This window comes from Cygnus olor, chromosome 12, assembly GCF_009769625.2.
Source record: "Cygnus olor isolate bCygOlo1 chromosome 12, bCygOlo1.pri.v2, whole genome shotgun sequence".
NCBI classification, from domain to species: domain Eukaryota; kingdom Metazoa; phylum Chordata; class Aves; order Anseriformes; family Anatidae; genus Cygnus; species Cygnus olor.
In genome coordinates, this window is record NC_049180.1 from 8637403 (window position 1) to 8658440 (window position 21038).

The 21038-nt window shown below is 34.7% G+C and overlaps 1 long non-coding RNA gene across 1 annotated transcript in view; it reads left to right on the plus strand.

Moving 5' to 3' along the window:
• The first annotated feature begins 1335 nt into the window (after nt 1–1335).
• The window catches only part of LOC121076847, a 58105-nt gene continuing 38402 nt past the window's right edge, over nt 1336–21038 (plus strand). The window contains exons 1-3 of the long non-coding RNA XR_005823756.1: nt 1336–1776; nt 12671–12865; nt 15125–15249. This is a non-coding gene — a long non-coding RNA (uncharacterized LOC121076847). The remainder of the gene's footprint in view (nt 1777–12670; nt 12866–15124; nt 15250–21038) is intronic.

Sequence of the window (21038 nt, forward strand, 5' to 3'; positions counted from 1 at the left end):
AGGTCACTTTCAGCACTTTCTCTAACTCTTTCTGTCAGTTCTCATCGCTATCATGCTGAAGATATGTCTGTATTTTTTAAGTTTCTTCCTTCTAGACTGGATGAAAACTAAGATCTAAGAGAAATTAAGATGCAACTTCCTTAACATTTGCTAGTTTAAAGTATTTAATATTAGTTTAAATTAATTGTTTTTGTTTTGCTTTACTTTGTGGGGTGTTTTGTTTGTTTGTTTGTTTGTTTTCCACAAAATGAACATCTGGGAGATGTCAGGGTAGCAGCTAAGCAGCTTTTAAGAAGCAGAGTCCTCAGCCAAGAGGCAATGTTGATGATGAGAGCTCTTATTCCATTTTATTTGCAAAGCCAAACAGGCGAGTTCTGACAGACTAGAAGTGATCACATAGTCAAGTAACAGTTATTTGAGAGATGACAATTAGCAGGTAAGTACTAGACTGTTTTTCAGCAAATCCTAATCTTCTTCTGCCATGGTGCTGGTATATACATGAATGACTTCACTGACTACAGCACCCTACTAAGCAGTCCAAGCAAGTTTAGCTTGCTAATATGTGAAATATTTGCATTGAGATTAAATGAAAAAAGAAATTATCAGTACTCTCAATACAGATAGATGGGAAATATTAGAGGATTAAAATATGTTCAGTTACTATCCAAAAGATTTGTTTATTGTATGTTCTTTTAGGAAGTCATCTTACTTGTAAGTGAAACCGAGAAATACTAAGCTGCCAGTAAAACAGACTCTATAGAAAGACACAGTCATTTAGTACTACACCAAGAATTAACTCAGTTCTGTCACCTTAATTTCATAGGCAATGAATGTTTCTATTTATTATTGCATTTCTCATGTCCCTACTAAATTTCAGTGTAACCTTTAATGTTCACTTTGTAACTCTGTTATAGGAATCTATACAGAATTAATAAAATTCTTACCTTGCCTGCTTAGGAGATGGAGCATTCTTAGCAAACAGCTAGTCCATAGCTAAATTTTGTCCTTAAAATCCTATCATCTTAAAATTACTCTTTAAATGTAAACAAAGACTTGCAAGACAGAAATGCCTTACACTTCTGTATTTACATGAAACTGAATAATATAGTACAGCCTGCTAAAAAGCCAATGTGTTCCTTACATATAAATGTTTCAACTATGGAGCAATAAAAACTCCATTTAAAATTAGAATATATGAAGTTTTAATTTCAAATATATAGAATGCTTTGCCAACTCCTGAAAGAAATTTAGTAGAAATTCTTATGGAGATGGAAAGAAAGAAAATTAATATAAATTGATACTAGGTAACTAATTGAGGGAATGAAAAAGCTGACAAACCTTGTGCTTCTTGGTATATAATTACATAAAATGCTCCAGTCTAAGACTAAGAGCAGTGTTAAGAAGATTCATCATAAATGTTCAAATTTCAACAGTTACAAAAAAATTAAATTCATGGTTTTGGCTATAAATGATAAAGACTTGATACAAAGATCGCAGCTGTCTGAATTTGGCAGTAAATGTTCTTCCATTTTCAACATGAATACTGTCTACTATTAGATAATGCTCCAGCACTCAACCCTAATTTCCACACAGTATTAAATATAGATTTATGTGTAGACTGAGAAAGGATGGATTTTGTCTACCTGAAAATGAAGCCAGCATAATCACTGTAACTCACTGTGGAGCCTGATCTGTATCCTAGGTCACTCCATCTGCGTTGCTCAGGCTCAGACTTGCCTGTATGAGAAACCCGCCTTTCTGAACAAGCTGCACAAGGTAAATCACAGCTTGGATGTTTTCTATCATTCTGGTTTGTTTGTGGTTAAAATTAATAATCTGACTTTGCACAGTCAAATGTACCTTAGACATGCTGTGGATGTATAGGTCATACTGAGGTTATGAAGAGGTGAGAAATTCTGCCAATTTTGGCAGAGTAGAAGTTAAAAGTTTGTCAAAGACCAGGTATAGCCAAAATCACATGTGCTTTTTGTATGATTCAGTAATAATTCAAACTTTTTATTCTTCTGAGAAAAGTAGTTATGTGTACATCTAAAGCATAAATGACTATGAAGCAACAGGGGGTGAGTTATTTTTTCCAATAGAAGAAAAGGTCTTGCAGGAAATACTTAATATACACCAGTCAATAAAAATATATAACTAATTTCTTTATCGAAGAACATCACGGCAATGATCACAGTAATTTATTTTCCTGTACCCTAATTACTTTTTTAATTAAATGTTCCTATGTGATGATTAGGGTTGATCAAAAGGAACTCTTCCAATTTCAACTTTTTGGAATGAGAAGACCACCTGTAGTTTTTTTTGCTGTTTCATAAGAACAGAAGAACATGATGAAAGTTTAATTTTTTAGCATTAGTATACAAAGGCTATGGGCAGCCTCTCCCATGTACTTTATAATGATTTTATTGAAGTACTCCAAAACAGAAAAAACAGTTTCTGATTCCGTGTTCATGTGTATTAAATGTGTATCTGAAAGTGGAGGAAAATGGAATATGTCATTCCTAAACTTCAGGTTGAGTACTGGCACTAAAACTCATGTGGATCAACATTTCTCTTATCTTTAAGCAGGTATTTACCAATTCTTGCAATCAAATAAAAAGTTGATGATTATTTTTTAATATCATCTCATGCTCTTATCCTGTAATGACTATTATAATGTATTATCTGAACAAGCCAGTGAAGAGAATGGAAGTGTATGAAACAGAAAAATGGAGAGCGATCAGAGAGAAACTAAAGAGTTCTCTGGGACTCAATGACAGTAATTTACAAGAAGCAATTACTTACATCTGCAAAACAGGGTCACCATGAGTTGTGCTTGTACAAAACAGAACATAATTTGACAGTTCCAACATAAGTTCAAATGTAATAGTGGCTTTAATATTTTTTAACTATGAAAGAAAAACACCTTGTATATGGCTGCTGTTTTGTCCTACAATGTTCTCATAGGTGGTGTGAGAAAACTGTTCAAGATATAAAACATGAATGATACTATTTATAAATTGTGTTTTCCACTGTCTGAGAAAGCTGGTGAAATGAAGATATGCATGCCCACCTCATTAAGAAACATCTGGAGAAAAGGCATAATACTTCAGTTGCCCTTGTCAGTAAAGGCAGATGCACTCCCTGTTTCACAATCTCCTGCTCCTTTCTGCCCATGAGACCCATACCATATGCTAAGTAACTATCTCCATTTCAAATAAATAGCCAGGAAGGAAAATATCTATCAAAATGTCCTGAAACAGCTGCCCGCAAAAAGGTTACGTTTCCAATGATTACATTATGCTCACGGACATAGAGATAAAAAACACATGGTGTCAGAATACATTGAAATCACTTTGTACATATGTACCATACACCATGCAGAAAACACTTTTCAAACATGTCTCTGGAAGTGTATAAGACACCGTCATAAAACTTATCTGAAAGATGTGTTTTGATGCAAAACTTCTGACCACCAGCATCTGGTCCAACCTGTCAGCCATATCCCTTTATACCTTAAACAGCCTGTGGGTTTGCTTACTTTTTAAGTGGATGCATGGCATGAATGGAAGCTCCGTTCATTTGGTTCTTCCAATACTTTCCATGTTTCATGAGCTCGTTTGCTTAACCCTTTCCTTAATCCTAAAGTATCTCAGCTGGTTCCAGAGAACTAATTAAAAAGTTAGTCATCTACTGGACTGCATTCAAAATATTTTGATGAAGGTTAAAAGGTTTCAGTTTATTATAGCAGTAAATAACATGTAAATAGTTTTAAATATTAATTTATTGTATCACAATTGGAGCAGCAGTAGTGTATATGATTTGCAAGAGAGAAAAGAAAATATTTATATTTATCTGTAAGGTGCCAGTGAAATCTTTGAATTTCAGAGATTTTTAAAAGTCTGTAGGACTCAGCGAGTGGGAATACTAAATCTGATAGTTTTGCTTTACTTTACATGAACTAAACCTACAAAAGGAAAACAGATATCAAATAGTGATAAGTAAACAACACATTCAGCTAGTTCTAAAAATATGTTTGCACTGTGATTCAGAATATCTCATTTCCTTCAACATTATGATATCACTGAGTCCAGCTATAAACGAAATTTTGCATAGCATAATGTGTTCTAAAATAAGCCACTTTGAGCTGGATGCAGGACAAAAATTAGACACATCCCAGCATTTGACTCATTGTATTGAGCACATCTTTATTCGCTGTTCACATCAGGTATTTAAGGGGTACCTGGGAGGAATTCTGAATGCGCTGGTGAGTTAAAACTATCTTCAGAAACTGTGATTCAGTAACACTGGGTAGCTTGTTTCATCCACCTTTCCTCCTCTGTTTTTACCCCCCCTTCTGTTTTGAGCCCCAAAAGTACTAGTATGTAGGGGAGTAGGAGAGGAACACTGGGCAACTGTCTGGTCCATGGGCAGGTGTGTAGAAAGGAGGGTGTTTCTGGAATCAAGAATCAATCAATCCTCAGTTTTTCGTTTAATTTGGAGTAGGGTTACTATCGGGTCCATATATTGGCAGCTGTGGCAAGAAAGGTGTCCAGCTAAGCACCCCTTTGAGAAGGGCTGTCCTGTGGCTGAATAGCTGCTGCTTTAGGTCCAGTAAAGTATATGAAATCTATCTGATTATACACAGATTAGCAGCATCACTCATGGTTAATATTAAGCTCATTCTTAAGTGAATTACTAAATCACAGTCTTTACCCTGAAAAGCAGAAGTCATTAATGAAAGTTGCATAGATGTCTACTGCAAACAACAGCATTTTGTTACTCATTTGCTATAGCTGACTTTGACTTTTCATTGTGAAGCCTCTATATTTTCAGGAAATGATAAAGAAGTGAAAAAATTGAAAGCTACCTTTAGGTACCTTTTTATTACTTGCCTCACGTATAAATAGAATCTAATTAAGAGATTGTTAAATCGCAGGTTTCTAGGTATACCCAGCTCTATAAATGATAACAATTAGTTTACAAATAGGATCTAGGGAGTTAGTTACAAGAATGATTAGCAAATACATGTAGCATGATAAATTATTTGGTGCTAGAAGTATTTTAACTAGCCCAAAGTACAACAGAAGAATTTCACAGCCAGTTTAGAAAACTAGCGTGAGAGATAACACTGTTCAATAAACAACATACGGTAGAACATCTAAACTTTTTGCTTTCAGCTGTAGCATAGGTATAAAAACTAGACCTCTTAGTTAAGAAATATCTATTCTTCGTTTATTTTTTTCAGCTAAAATCAAATAGTAACCATAAGGATTTTATATTCCAAATATAAGAGGCAAATATAGTCATTTTTTAATGACCTGGACTTATTCCTTATATAATTTACTTGAACTCTACTTGATCTACAAAGGTAGTATTAATAATTAACATTATCTGTGTTCTCATAGCATCTGGACTCCAGGTCATGAATCAGAGTCCCATTTGTGCCAGATATGGGATATGCATCCCATATTACAAATATCTCCACTTGCAACTGTGCAAGTGCTCTCATACTTGAAAATGTAGACAGGAAAAACAAGATGAAGTAAGATATAGCTTTTTTTCAACAATGATCTATTTCCTTTCCTCAGAAGAACCAGAAATAATAAGCCAACGTAAGGGATGTCTGAAGTCCTCCTTCAGAGGTTAGCTTTTTTCATATGGAAGTAAAATTATTTGTTAATAAGTGCCTTCTCATGCTGGAGTTTTGCACTACGTGAGGAGGTGCATGTATGACTTTTCTGGCCAGCTGATGCCATCTGCTGGGGCCTGTTTAAAGAACTGAAGTGACTCATATTGTTTACATGGGAGTTGCTCAATGTTAATTGATCTTAAAGCTAGTTCTAATTAAGACTTTTTTTTCTTTTCCTTTTTTTTTTTTTGGTCTGATTCTCAATTTCTAGGGCAATGAGGTCATGTATAGCAAGACAGTAGTCTTAAGCATGGCTCTGGGTTGGTTGGCTTTGTTTTTTGGTGTTGCACTGTTCATTTAGTCAATTTTCAGGTTCCTGAAAATTGCAGACAATATCAGCAGGATCTAAAGTCTGTGAATACAAGTTTTGGGTACTGAACTTACTCAAAAACCTTGACTTAAAAATGCATTAACCCAAACTTTCAGTTTTAAATGTGTGATTTCTATTTGTTGCAATCCACAAAGTGCTTCATGCATATCAGTGTATTAATTTGCTCAACATGTATACCAGGTATAACAGAAGAAAGGGGAAACTGGCCACATGATTTGCTGAATTTGCTCCTGAGTGTCAAGTAAAAACTTTAGTAAAGTTAAAAGCTTTGAACTTTGTTTAAAAGTGTTGAACTTTCAGAAGGAAGTACCTGCAGTCTAGTGGTTTGGAAGAGAAGGATCTTCATTTTCACCAAAGTTGGAGAAAATGAGGTTCCACAAGTAACCTAAGCGGAAAGGAAGTACAAACTACTTGGAAACCTCACTGTCCTGCAGCTCCCCTTGGTCAGTAGATACCAGATGAAAATGAGGAGCACAGAGTGAGTTAGAGGAATGAGTATGAAAGTGATCAGAGATTCCCATAAGGGCTACAGTAGAGATCCCTTCTGCTGGATGGGTGTGGTGATTCTTTTTTCTCCTTTCAGTTGCTTTCTTTCCTAAACTAATTTGACCAATACTCTGGCATAAAGGCTTCTTAGAAAAACAGAAAATAAGGAAGTGAGGAAGGATGCAAATTTTTCTCAACAAAGTTTAGCAGTTTCTAAAACAACAGGTGTGGCGTTGCTTTGGATGAAGAATGACAGAATGCATAGACTGGAGGGGGAAAAAAAAGGAAAAAAGTTTTATATTTGCCAACATTGCTAGTGTTTCATGGTGACAACTTTTGTTAATCATACCACTTAATAATTTAGAACTTTTCTGTATTATTTGTACAGATAGAGGAGAGAGAATAGTTGTAAAAATTTATTTTAAATGTATTCATTCATTTATTTAACGAGGGTCTTCATGTACCAATGAGACATGGAATTACTACAGATGGAGCTAATGTAACATAGAGATCCAAGAGACAACACTGCTAATAGTCTACAGTGTGAACTGAAATATTTCAAATGCTGGCTGGTGGGCCTAAGGGCTCATACCAGTATAGGAGCCATGTTGCATATTCAGGACAGATGGAGAGAATAACAGTCTACTTAAAAGAGTTAGCCTGTTTTTGCTGTTGTTTAAACAAGGATCTGATCCTTTAAAAAATTCTACACACATGATTTCTTTCAGATATTTGCCTTAAATAAGCCCTGACTAAATCTGATGAGGCAATTGGAAACCCATGATCCCTAGCCCAACCCTGTCCTCTTTGATAGCCTGCACTGATTAAAATTACTTAGATTAGTGCAATTTGCTGAAACACTACCAGGGCGAAATTCCTATAATGACTGCAACAAGAGACCCTTGCATATGCTATATGGAAACCCTATTATTGTTATTAGATCCATGAAGCACATCAAGTTAATGATAAATCTGGATTGTCCTGAATTCTACATGGTGCAATAGCAATGCCTTTAAGGGAAAGAAGGAACAATCACTGTGCAGTTACTAATTCTTCTTTTCAGACATATTACGATTTTGGTCCTAAACTTTCTGACCACCAATTAATTCCTAGTATCTATTACTGTTGCCTTATTCACGGATTGCGATGAAATGACTAAGGCCTCCTGTATTATTACAGAAATATCATTTGTAAAATTGTATTTGTCACACTCAAACTCAGTTACTGAAGCTTATTTTAAAGTATATGTTCTTAATGTATGAAGTTTGCTGGTGACATTGCCTTTTAAATTTCATTGAAAAAAAATATATATATCTGGCTGCCTTGAACCGAAAGAAGCAAGTAACAAGTAGTAGTATTTGTTGTCTACCAAAATTAGTATAGCTCTGATTGCTCTAATTCTTTAGCCAGGTCAGAGAAAACAATAGGATTGTGCACATGTTCTTTCAGGTATTTAATTAAAAGGTCTGTTTGGCTGTGCTATGTCAGTATTTTAGTAATATTTGTAATAATATTTCATTCTTATTCTTTAGTCTTACATCTCTACAAATTTGTCATGCTACTGTGTATGACATTTTGTTACTAGGACACATGGGTATTCCAACCATGGAGTTTGGGAAAACACTTCCTTTCATTAACTGAAAAGATGCAGGGTACAGACTTGAAAATGTTTTCATAAAATTTATTTTCCCTGTCTCTATCTCAATCCAGCAAGTCACCAAGGCATATGAGAATTTGAGTATTTGTTTTAGTCCTTTCCCATTGTGACTGCATGAGACACATTTCTTCAGTCTGTACTTATTCTAACTTGTCAGTAATTTTTAATTTTAATTGCTCCATAGGAATATAAAAGTTTCAAGTGTTTTCTGATAAAAGAGAAGATTGCAGGACATCATTAATTGCATATTATCATATTTTCTCTGAGATACATAGTAAAATGTTGATAAAGCAAGAAGATTTAGTTTTAATGCTGATACGGTATGCGATTTGGGTTTGCAGAAAATTACAGTTAGTTAACTACAAATTTCAAGAGAAAAATCAGATTTCTTCTGCTTCCAAGTAAAAGATGGCTGGTGGCATCAGAATGTAAGCACAGAGCAGCCACCAAGAATTTCATATACTAACAAAGCAAGACAGTTTCCAGTTGTGTCTCGGTACCTTGGTTCTTTAGGCAGCAGGAGAAGAGTTACTGCTGTGCAGCAATAAAAGAAGCAGCAGCTTTGCTTCTAGCCAATAGTTAAAGTTAATTAAAAAAAAAAAAAGATAAAAAGGAAGTTATGTTTGGATTTATAATAAAATCCTGGTGTAGGAAGGATATAATAGATTTCAACATAAGGCTACCAAGCGGGTAAGAATGAACTTACTGCTTAGGCTTATAATCAAATGACGGCTATCTTAATTGGCAATATACCAAGCTGCACAAGATGTGCAACTTCAAAGTTTGAGGAATGAGGAAAAATAAATAGTCAAGAGGAAATCATAAATTGTATGATGTGAGTAAAACAGATCCAGAATTTCCATTAATTAGAGATAAGTTTAATCGCTTCAAGATGTTTGACTGGCCAATTTCCACATAGCAACTCATTTCTTACCTATTCACTGTACTTATGATCTTGTTATTAATGGTTTAACATAGTTTTAATATATCATAACAATTTTTAAATAACTATTTTTATTATTTATTTTTTTAATGAAAAGCTGACTTATTTCTTTATCCCTGTAGGTAAACTGAAGTGTTGTTTATCACAACCAAATAATCAAACCACTCTAAGATGAAATGACCTCCTCTGAACTGTGTGGTTAAGAGGAATTGCTGAAATGTGGCATGTATTAAGTCCTTACTCCATTTAACTCCTCTGTTTCTTCCTGTGGCTATGTAGTTGTTTTTATTTCATGCAGTAATAGGGACTCAAATAGGAGACAGAGACCTACTGTGATAAATGCTTTGCAAATACAAAGCTTGAGATGGCATGGTTCCTGCCATCAGGACCAGATGTCCTGGTTCTCAGAGAGACCAAAGACATAGGAATGATTAATATTGGTCCCATAATGATGTTGTACCAAGGATGGTGAGGTAGGGCTGGATTCAGACTTAGGCATGGTCCAAAGCAAAAGGCATTCTCACCCTATGAGTACCCACAGAATATAGCAGCATCATTTCTCCTTGCATTTTTCCTTGTGCTTCTGCAAGTATTCCAGCCTACACAATTGTAGACCCTTGCTCTGCTTAAATTGCCAGTAGAACTAAGCTCTGGTTATTCTACACTTTTCCCACCTACTTTGCTCTTTAGAGCAGGAGTAAAAGAGCAGGAGTAAATGTTTAGATAGGCCAACTCACACTTGCACAGGCCTCAGTTTGTGCATAGGCTTTTAGTTTACTACTGCACTGACAGTTTGCCTGCTGTCTGGTTTATTCAGTGTTCAGAGAAGAAGGTTAGACACTTTCAGGGAGTCATTTACCTATAGGTATTACAGGAGGTCCCATCTCATTTCATGATATAAATCTGGACCAATATCCAAATATATTACATGAAATTTGCATAGGTATGTAACTGGGTGTGTTTGTTCCACAGTATCGTTTTGTTTTATCCCTATTCTTAACTACATTAATTTCCAAAATGATACATAGTATAATAATAATAATAGTCATTCTGACCTTGATGTAACCTCTAATTGTTCTGCAAAAACTAAACTGTTAAAACTAAACCAAAGAAAGTCCTGCACTGTTACAACCATAAAGCAGCTGAAGCAGAATAACTACATATAGCCCTTGGTCAAGCTTAGCTACAGCACACCATACCAGCCCAGAACAGATCATATTGTCCTCCCATTCATCTTGATCTCTTGGGGTTATACTGCATAGATTTCTAAATGTACAGGAAACAACCTGAGTCTTAGAGGAAAGAAAAGCATAAGTAAGCACCAAGGTGATGGATTTCAAGCAGAACAACTGTTTTGCATAGCTGGTTAGTGAACTTGGCTGATCTTATTTGATAAAAGGTTACAGGTTAATAAGATGAAAACAAGCCATTCCAGGAGATACCTTAAACTGCCTCATTTTAATTTAAAGATTCACATGGTAAAATAAGCACTTAAAAGAGTAATATAATTTTGAATAAGTACGATGCTAAAGGGCATGTTTCTGCATGACTTCCTTTAATAACTACAGTCTACAGCCTAATTCAGCCTTTCAGATTATTGCAGTGTGAGCACTTTCATTTTTTTATAGTCATACAGTGTGTGTTATTTTATTCTTACTGTAGTAAAAACATGATTTTTTTGTTGACTTTTTAAATGGTTATCACGTAATTAGAAACAGATGCTAATGTAAGAAGAACATTTTAATTAATACACTTGAGTTGGAAAATATCAGATACCTGAAGAACTGAAGCAGTTTTAAAACAAAGGGTACTTGTTGTCCGTTGTTTAGAATACAGATCATTTTACTGTAATATAACTAATCAAAAGTTAATGAGGCCATTGGAAGGCTTGTGTAATTTAGTTTGTACATAAGATGTCTAACACTGAAAAAAAGAAACAAGTTAAATAAGCTTCAGTTTATGATTTATTTTTTACCTGAAAATAGTATTGTTTACCTTATTACCCCTCATTAAAAAGTTTATTGTACCCCATATATTTTTGAGACACGCTTATTTGTTATTGTATGCTATTATGCTAAATTAGTATTTCAGTAAGATTCCCTTAGAAAAGTAAAGTGAATATTTTTAGGAATCCTCAGATGTCCATGTGGACTTCACCCAGGAGCATGTACCATTGGTATGTTTGCAAGAGTAGCCATCTGGGAATCTCTGTTCTTGAGATTTCTTGAGATTCTTGACCATGAGCTGTGGTCAGCATCTGGAATAAAGTTATGAAGGCTTGATGATCCAGTGGAGTGGGATTCATGTGGCATGAACCTCGCTCTTGCATCCCAAATTAATTTACTTTAAATATTTTTTTTTCTTTTCTAGAAGAAAAAAAAAAAAGATCGTTTTGAATTGTTTTCACCTTCTATGAACTTTCATAAAGCTCATATCTTTCTCTGACATTTTTTTTAATATTTATTTTCCACTCTGAACTTATAGAAAAAACAAAAATATTTTGGTTTAATGTCAGCATTGTATTTACTTCATAAATTCTTCCATTAGACACACTTTTGAAGTGATAACTGAATATTAGTAAAAAGTCTAAAAGTGCAGGACATTTTTATGAAAACCTGGACTTAAATGTAAATAAAGCAACATGTGAAACACTTGTCCAATACCAGAGAGCATTTGCTGACATGGGCAAACCTCTGTTTAATTTTAGTTGAAATAATGTGGTGTGATTGACAACCTTTGATTAAAAGCAGCAACACTAGAATTGAATGTCTATCATCTTCTAGCACCACAGGTCAACCCTCAAGGGTAATGTAATATCTGCTGCAAAAATTGGAGAAATCCATTACATATGACCACTTTCAGTGTATATTTGAGGCAAAAATTCTAGTTACAGTTTTTGCAATTGTCAGCATTTCCCATACAGTGTGATCAACTCCCCTGTTTTACAGTGTCATGCTGGGGGAGCCTGAGTTCACATGGGTCAGTTTTTGAGTGTAGGGATAATGGGCAAGATTCAGGTACTTTTGCTTTATCCCAAGATGTAATCTCTAAAAAGTATTACATTGCTCTGCATAAAGATATGAAAATGCACAAACCTCATTGTCTGCAATTTTTCCCACATATGTGTGAAAAGGGAGAAATCATGTCTCTCTCCATGGTGGACTACATTTATTGATTAGATGCACTAGCTCCACTCTCACTCCCCTAACCTGAAGAAGGCTGGAGACGAATGAAGGGCCTAGTACAGGATTTCTGTTTGGGAATGGGTGGGCCTAGACATAGCTACATGTTTTGGAATATTTACCACTCTCTTGCTTTGCTCCCTAAAGACAACTTAAGGAAAAATTATGCAACTCATAGTTCTCTGCCCAAAAACTGCAGAGTGGGTTTTGCACACAGAGCCGGATTTTGGCCCAAAATGAGACATTTCGTGACATATAGCATGACTTCCATTTTTGTTTGGGGGCTTTGAGCATATTCAGACTCTTTCAGTGTTAGCAGTTCTTGGAAAAGCCAGAAATAAAAACACCTGCAGTAAATTGCTGTTTATTCTCCTTTCAGATGACACACCAGACAAGTTGCAGCTCTTGTGACCTCAATACAAAGTGATGGGAAACCTCAGTGTTGCTTCTAAACAAAAATTTCATCCTTGACTAAGACGTGCAAAATGAGGACATGAAGCTATGGTGTGTTTCGTAGTTACCAGTATCACATCACTTACAGGTCGAAGTCTATAGCATCATCAGCATACAAAAGGTAAATTATTATGCATCGCATATTTTGCAATAATATGTATTCCTGTTACTATATACTTGTCACTGTTACTACATTATTATTATATGCTTCTCTACAAGTAAATTAAGACACCTCCCTGGAGAGACAATATTCTCTGCTGGCTTGACCATAGCCAGGAGAGTCCTATTCCCTCCTGCTCTATGAGCTGATAGATAACATATTTGCACTGTGTCATGTCACTGTTCCTACTCACTAGTAGGAAAAGACAAGTAACAACCTTGGTCTGGAGAGAGGCATCTGAACTGTCCTTATGACACTCCAAATAAATTTCATATTCTGATTTTTCATAAGTATGTCTGAGTTTTGTTTGGTTTGTTGGTTGGGTAAGAGAAGTTAAAAAATTAGAACTATTAGTTATATATATGTGGAGCAGGGATAAGCATTTTGCAACAGTTTTAGCCCTTGCAGTGGTGTTCTTGTAGAGAAGAACTTTGACTTTTGGAATTAAATAGATATTTTACAAGAAAATATCAAGCTTAAAGCTGCAGAGTAACTAATGTTACGTCTAATATATTTAAATTTCTGTCTAGCATATTCTGAGTTTATATCTAGATGATGTGTGAAGTCAATAACATGGCATAAAGTATATTAAAGTCACTGTAATGATGCCTGGGACACTTTTTTTGTTGTTTTCTATACACTTTTAAATAATACCCAAGCCACAAAAGACTATGGCATAAATTGCCTAGGAAATGCATGATTTTTTTTTATTAATGTGCTTTTGTTATTTGAACAGCTATTCAAGCTATTTTAATAGCATTTGAAATTTATAGCATGCATTTAAAATGCAACTTTTTTTGCATTTTTCTGTGGATAGCAGGCTGTACAAAATTACTTCTAATATATTTGTAGAGATTGCACTGATTATCTCTGTAAATGATTAGGAATAAAAGAAGTATGAATTGTATGTTTGTGGGAAAAAGTAAATGTTTTATATAAGAAGAACAGGCAAAGCAGAAAAAAAGATAAGTGTAAAATATGGTTTTGTTAAGAGGCCATTTCAAAAGGAATAGTAGGTCATAAATTAAATTAATTTATCCAAAGATTCTTTTGGGAAGAATTAAAGAAGAGAAGGGAAGGGGGGAAAGTGTCATTTACATTTTCTATCAAGGTGAGAAAGAGCCATTTCCCAACAAATTCCAAACAGTTTGAGATCTGAGAAAAAGAAAGTGCGTTTTGATCTTTGGAATCAAACAGATACATCTCAGCAAAATAGCAGGTAAGTCTGTAACTGCAGAACAGTTATTTTATCTGTTTATTTCCTGTCTCAGCTTCACTGAGGTAGAAATTCACATTGTTATGTGGACTCAGAGTAAGATGGGGAAGTAATATTTCAACTCTGTTTAGCATTAGTGAGCCCAAACTGAAGTAATTTGTCCCATCTGAGGCACAGCACTTCAAGAAGAACACATACTTTTGGGCCATTTGAAGAAAGCACCTAAGACAGCTTCAAAAGATATCACAGCATACCTTTTGAATAAAAAATAAATGAATTAATGTTGCTTAGCCTCAGGGAAAGAAGACCAAAACCAGGACAGTTTTAGTTTTATTATTCAAAAACTGTTATTGTAAAAGAAAGGGTATATGTTACTCCATTATGTCCATCATGGAGAGGATAAGAATAATGGTATTAACAAGCTAGGCTTAGGTTATACATAATGAGAAAAAATACTCTAACGGCTGGGTAGGATATCGCTGGAATAGAATGCCTCAGGACGTTACAGAGTCTCCAAATTTAGGAATAGTTAAGAGCAGGGTTGACAAATAGCTACTGGGAATGACATAACTGTGGTTTATTTGGGGGGGGGTAGAAGAGGATTAGTGTATGTCTTGAGGTCCTTTCCAGACTCTTTTTTTTTTTTAATGCTATGAATTCTGATTTTGGTCCCAGCACTACATGTCTCTCTTGACTGCAGAACTCAAAATGCGTTTTAGAGAAAGGAGGGCTGAAATGGGAACCTAGCTTTAGTTATTTTATTTAAGTTATATCCACCAATATTACAGGTCACATTTTCAAGTTTGCTGTCTGAGTTGACACCGGGTGAGCTTCCGTTTTCTGTAATGACAATTGACTGAATTATTATCATTATCACAGAAGAGGAATTCAGCTATTCTGTGGTCCAGTTGCAATGTACTCTGTAACCTCTTAGGCTGTTATGTGCAGGTCTATACTAACAAATAACCAGAGAGCGCTCTTTAAATATTATGATCTATTTACAGGTTAGTCAGCCCTTTCATGAACATATTATCATTTTCATATTTCACAAATTCACAAGAAATTTGGGAAAGGCTCACACAGAATGGGGCAATTCGCTCACTGAGACTGAAATACCACTGCAGCTGAGGTAATGTGACAATTCCTTGTTTGGGCAAAAAGTATCTACTTGTTCATGATGTAATGAAAAAATAACATATTCTGTCATTCAAAACCCTAAACACAATCCAGCTGAGAATTTTGACAAATTGGGAATGCTCCTATGACATCATTTGTTTTTTGCAAATATCTGCAATGTAACTGTATCACACCTAGTCTCAGGCAGAACGGAATCACATTTTATTAATGTATATTTTAAAATGACTTCTCATAGTACAGAAGTGTTCTAAGACCATTCGTCATGGACTGAAGAAGCAGCTCCTTATTTTTTCACTATGGTGTATGGAAAACTATGGTGTGCAGTTTCTGAAAGAGGAAGCATCATACTGAATTTTAGAACTCCTTGCATCCTTCTGCTGTTAGTATTTACATTGCCTGAAAATGAAGGCTTTAGTGACAATATAATGATTTGGCAAACTATCTCAGCATACCTGAATTAAAATGTTGTAAGAACAGCTCTTGGCAACTCTGTTGAACTATCATAAAAAATTAAATGGCAACAGATATTTTGGTACAATTCTTTATATAGCAGGTGTTTGCATTTGAAAAATGACTTGAACAGAAACGCATTTCTCATGCAAGGGAAATTTCTTGAATCAGTTTACTTGGTATGAGTTTTGAGTGGTGAATGGGGATACTTGAGTGATGTTTTTTAAGAGGCCTAATAAAATAAAATAAATTGTTTTACATCAGCCAGCACTGAGGATACCTCAGTGTTGCTCTGTGTTGACACTTGAGTGCAGCATCCTCCAACATCCTCCCTTCATTGGGTGACTAGTGTCCCTAGCATTTGACATGGCAGATCATTATGCAAATATTGATTTCCTGCTGTGTGTGTATATATATATAATTTATATATTTATTTATTTATAACTAAAGACATGTATTTTTCCAGTTAATATTAATGTGGGTGCCCAAGAAGAGAGGTATGGAAAATATGCTTAGAACAATTAATCTGCTTCAAGGCTTGAGAAAGAGAGCAGAGAGAAAAATCCATAGCTGAGTATCTGTGCAGCCAGAGCAATAAAGTCTCCACACCCTGGGATAAAGCAGTATAGACTCTTATCTACTGCTGTACCTGTTGCAAAATGAAAACTGATGGAGAGGGTCATGAAATTTCTACTAGTATTAGATTTATAGCACACTTGACAATAAAAGATGCAGGTTATAGTATTTATTCTTTTTAATGAGATAGTCAGACCATGAAAGACTGTGTTTGATTTTACTTTCTGTTCTGGAGCATTCAGCTGTTCAGTTTTGTTGCTCATGTGGGCAGAGAAATCACAGTAAATGACTGCTTAATTCACTAATATTTTGAGATTACAGTCCTGTGAGCCTGCCTTATTAAACTGGCATGTTGTTTTTCATCAATTTGTTGGACAAATTGGTTTATAGTTAAAATGTGCAATATACTAAGCAAAGATTAAAATATTCAACTAGGGTTCTTATAGTAATTGTGGGTATTCAGATATCTAGTTTAGAAGGTCATCGCTATAAATAAATCATTGAAATAGACATTTATTTTTTTGCTTTTAATTTAGAGAATTTAGGGGTGGAGGTATTGCCATAATATGTATTAATATAATAATCTGAATTTGTAGCTATATACACATTTTTATGAACAATCAAAACCTTCTGCCTTTGTAATGCAGAGAAGGAAATATTTGAAGCTTAATGTTACTCAAGAAGTATTGGGTTTTAATTAATAACTGTGTGAACAGTTATTCAGATAAGAATGCTACTTTTTCTAATGAAATAAATAAATTAAACTGCATTGTGTGAATAATCACAAAGACTTCCTCCTGGACTATGCAAGATAAATATTCATTAAGATCAACAGTTGCAAGCAGAAGATATGCATTATCAATATGGAAGGTTCTTTGTGAGAAAGAAGGGTTGTATTGATGGCTTGATGTGACAACTTATAGCACAGTCCTACTGTAAGGAATGACTCTGTAGCAGATTAGTTCCCCAGGTGGATTCAGTCGTATTTGCTTTCATTTGTCATGAAGCTAAACGATTGTACTTTGCTGCTGTTAATCGTGCAAAAGCCAGACAGCTCTGGTAGATGGACAAGGGGTTCTTTTCTGACTCATATTAATGGAATTACTAATGAAGTTCCACCTGGAGAACTATTTTGTGCCCTCCCTTATCCCAGTGCAAACCCTTGTCAGTAGAGTTGCAGCGACATGATTGACAATGTTTGTGGATGACTGTGGGATTATTTGGAAATAGCTCAAGCAAAATTTGCCAAGGAAGCACCAAGAAGTAGAGTTACTTCTGAGTTACACCTACAGAACTAGAAGAGTTTGGATGTGGATCTGAATCCTGGATTATAAACTCTTCCCCTTACACACACACACACATCTTTAGGTAAACTGTTAGTTGAACCTTAAAGGGGATAATCCTCCCCTGAGATAGAGCCTCCTATGGACCACATAGTATTAAATTGGCTACAATTCACATAGGTCTTACTTGCGTGCAACCTTGGAGCTGATTACCTGCCTGCAAGGGCACAGCAGGTGGAAACAGTTGTGTCTAAGTACTTTTTGCTCTCTCTTTATTCTCTATTTAGTGTTTATTTTAAGATATTCTGGTTTTCTTATTTTTATTGAACAGCATTTGGGAGTAAAATCTTTCTACTTGCTTTGGGGAGGAGTGAGTCAGATTAGGTCTATAATATCTTTTTCAGTGCTCTGGTGACTCAGATCCCATGATAGTGGCTGAGATGTATTATTTTCATTTTTTATATTAAATTTTATTTTTTTTTACTGTTTGGGACATGTTAATATTGCCAAATTAGAATTAAAATAAGAACAGCGTTATAGTGTATTTTCCTATTATTGAAGTAATTTCCTTTAGAGTGGTTGCAATAAAACTCAAATCTGGGGTCTCCAACAAATGCAGTTTAAAAATAATTTGTAATACATGTCACATCAGTTCCCTCACCATGGGATTTTTTTACCTGGTGATGTTTAACGCTGCTGGAAAAAAAAAAAAAAAAAAAAGGACAGGTTTTTCATTTACATGCCAAAAATTATTGTGTACGTGCACCAGGTTTAACCTGAATCTATGGTTGCATTTACCATCAGTGCTTCTTCTAGTTTTTTAAATGATTTTCCTTATTATTTGGAAGTACAGAAGTTTAGCCTACTTTTGCAGAAGACTTGAAAAGTTTGTAAAACAGCAATCAAAACTCCCCACAGTGGAATTCTGATGAACATTCCCCATTTTCAGATGATATTACTGTTTATGAAACCAGATTTTCCTAAAAAGTATAATAACTTCAGTTTCATGAGCTTGGTCTGTTGGAAACAATTGCATGGTGAGAAATTTTCTTCAACTATAAATCTGTAGGACTCAGCAGGAAAAGAAAACACGCAAAAAAATGGGAAAGATAAGTAATGAAATAGTAACCAAACCAACCAAACTCCAATAAATCATTATTTAATATAAGATCAAGATAAAAACAAAGAAAGGTCAAAATCTAAATTATGTCTTTAAAAGAAGTTTAAATAGATTTAGGTATAGAATTAATTCTTCTCGAGTTGGGGAAACAGAGTGATAGAATTATAAAGGGAAGGAATGATGTAAATGAAAATTTTACAAAGACCTTGCAAAAGTTTTCCAAGGTCAAGACCGAAATATTTTTAATTCCTGTATAATTTAATTTATTTCTAATTGTGTTAAATATCAGATGAGAATAATTCTGTTTGTTTTAAATTCACAAAATGTGTTGTAAGAGTTGCTACTTCTAACTAAAAACATATTTTAAAAGATGCTAGATTAAAAGGAAATGAAATAAAGATACTTCTTAGGATCAGGCACAAATAAATCAAGGACTGAGTTAGGAGATTTTGCACTTTATTTTGTTGTTGTTACATTGAATAACTGTCCATGTTTTGTAATTATGCTTCATTTACCTTGAAGACAATTTCTTTTGAAGGGAAGGAAAGATGGAATTTCTTATAAAAGATTACATCTAGTGGCTTCTGGTTAAAGAAAAATAAAATAATAATAATAAAAAAAAATCAGTGCCAAAGGCTAAAAGGCATTATTGAAATTCTAAAGAAGAAATCTGCAAAAGCTTGGTGCTTCAGGCTTGTTATCAGGTACCTGTATTTGGGCATCCTGACACTCTATAATTGAAATTCATTGCTCGACCTTTAGTCTATAAAAATGGTATGCTGTCATTAGCACTGACTGCCTGCTATATTCTCTTGTCGCTCCTTAGGCCAGCTTAAACTATCTTGGATGGTATAGCCTATTTCATGTGAGACCCCTGAGTTTGCTGCTGTTAGAAGGTGAATGTGATATTTAGCAATGCACTAAAGAATAATATAATGGAATTGCAATGAAAGCAGGAAAGAAGTTTCCCTTACATCCCTCCTTTTTCTTTTATAATTTTGTAACGTTTTTCATGTTTGTCATTAGGAATCCCATGTCATTGCTAATATTTTTAACATTAAATTTTAATTTAACCTTCTAAAGTGCCTAATCACTTGAAGTAGTTTTCTCCCCCACTCCCAGTCCTGCAGCAATGAGATGGAAGGAGTGTAATTCTTGTCAACTCCTGTACTAAAAACAGGAGCAAAGGTACTGTCCACTTACCATATTCAGATGAATCAGCACATCTGTCTAAGCTGGATATTGGATTAAGGTTTTCTCCTAAAATCTGGACAAAATTGAACCAGCATTGAGACAATGCTCTTTCCCTTGCTTCCTTTATTGTCTCTGTCCCATTCTCTTTATCTGGAGAGGAAAAATGTAGTAATTCTGCAGAACTTTTTAGCTGAGATTAAAGAAAGCACGAGCCGTTTATGACAGAAAGCATAGTGGGAGGATTTCCAATGCGTATACAGTCTCTTCAGATTTATTGAGATCACAGAAATTTAAAAGAGTAACACAGAAATAAATAAAAGACTTCTACACTGCACATATTAGATTTTCATCCTTAAGTTTAACTCTGACTGGATCTGGCTGAGACCCTAAATTTAAGGCTGTTTTAAGGTCCATTTTGAAAAAGAGTTGTTTGCAGAAATTGGCAGAAATTTGAAAGAATAGCCAACTTCCTGCAAGATTTCTGCCATTCAATTTGGGTGACGTATTACAAGATCAACTGCTTTCTAACTTCATTTTTCCATTATTTGCAGCAGAAATGTTATTAGATATGGATTTAAGTAATGTGATTACCAGTGAGTGGTAATTTTGAAGTGTCTGTATGAGAACTGCTTGAGGAATTATTGCACTACTGAAATCAAACCGTGATTCAGATTTAAACTTACTTACCCTAAGGTATCCTGAATATTATCAACACCTTTCCATCCCTTTGGAAAATAAATGGAGAGGAACAATACATAAAGTAATAGTATGTTTCCTATGTTAAATTTCCTGACAAGCTAAAAGAAGTGATTATTATTTTTTTTAATATAATGAGAAAAGAAGGATTCAAAAGTTTTCATGCATTTTTAAGAAATAGTATTAAAAAAGGCTATTGATCAAATTCAGGAACTATTGGTGTAATGGCCAGATTTCAGTTAATTTTCTGAATAACATGTAACTGGGGACTTATTCTGATGAACATATATCAGCTTGGTATTTCCTCTGTCCATCGTCTGAGTGGTACAGCATCCTGTTGTCTTCTGAACTGCTGCTGTTCTGAGATGATTGACTGAGCTGATGGTTTTAATGATTTTTCTATGGTAAACATTTGAATTCACTTTTGGTTGCTATGCTGGTGATTTGTTCCATTTAACTGTG